This window comes from Palaemon carinicauda, chromosome 15, assembly GCF_036898095.1.
Source record: "Palaemon carinicauda isolate YSFRI2023 chromosome 15, ASM3689809v2, whole genome shotgun sequence".
In the NCBI taxonomy this organism is placed as follows: Eukaryota; Metazoa; Arthropoda; class Malacostraca; order Decapoda; family Palaemonidae; genus Palaemon; species Palaemon carinicauda.
The window spans coordinates 10,215,899-10,217,006 of NC_090739.1; positions in this window are offsets into that span (position 1 = coordinate 10,215,899).

Consider the following 1,108-nt stretch of genomic DNA (forward strand, 5'->3'; position numbering starts at 1 on the left):
CCACAACCCTAATATCGAGTGATTTTAAGACAATAGTGTGAACATGTCGATTTTGAAGGATAATGAAACATTCCAGTCTAAATTTCACTTGACATTTCAGTCTTTATTTTGTTTTATTGATTGATAATGTTGGGTGGTTACAGTTAATCAAAATTTTTGACTGGATCGCCAGAACATTAATTATTCAATATTTTGATAGAGATCTAGCTAAAATTAGTGTATGGTGAAAATAATAGGGAATGAAGTTGAACCCGACCAAATATTAAAGTATGGTTGTAAATAGGTCAAGTCAGTGGCTTCGGAACATCCAGATCTTTTCATTGACAGTCCCCTCACTTGTATACAACTTTGTTAAAATTTTAGGTTTTCATGATTGCAATTTTTTTTTTTTTTTTTTTTGTTTACAACTGGTCTATTCCCATATAAAACGAGTCGCTGTGCTCATATATAAGCTGAAATTCTTGAAATTATAGCACTTATCTTCTTCTTTCCCACCGTTATCCTTACATTAAGGGGTCCTTACATTAAGATGATTAAGGCATCCTCCTCCAACCGAACCTCTTCTCTCCATATCAGCCTCCATCTTATCTCGCCATGTAATTCTCTTCCTTCTCAAATATTAAGAGTATACTGGGAAACAGACGGGTCTATTCATCTACTTCTTTTGTAATAAATTATTCTTAATAAGTTTACAAGGATTGTCAGTGCATATTTTGGTAGAAGTATTGACCACACTAAGTACTTTTTGTTTTTTCTAATATGTTACTTCACCTTATTTAAGATCACAAAAAGCACTGACATCAGAGACACTCCAATGGTGAAACTTGCAACACCACCAATATCGCTCAAAAGGCTAACAGGACTGTAACCATAAGCTTCTTCTCTTAGTTCCGAAAATTCTGTATTGACCTGGATGCAAGCCCTGCCAAATTCAGGTCCGTCCCAGGTTATGCTTCCCTGCAATGCAGTCTTAGCCAGGTAATCAAAGGACTGCTTTGTTATGTGCATGGATAAGAACTCAGAGTGCCTGCAGTACCTGTCACACTCAGTGGTCCAAAGGAAATTGTCCAAACTCATTTGGCTTGAGGAAACATCTTGCTTTTGCCAA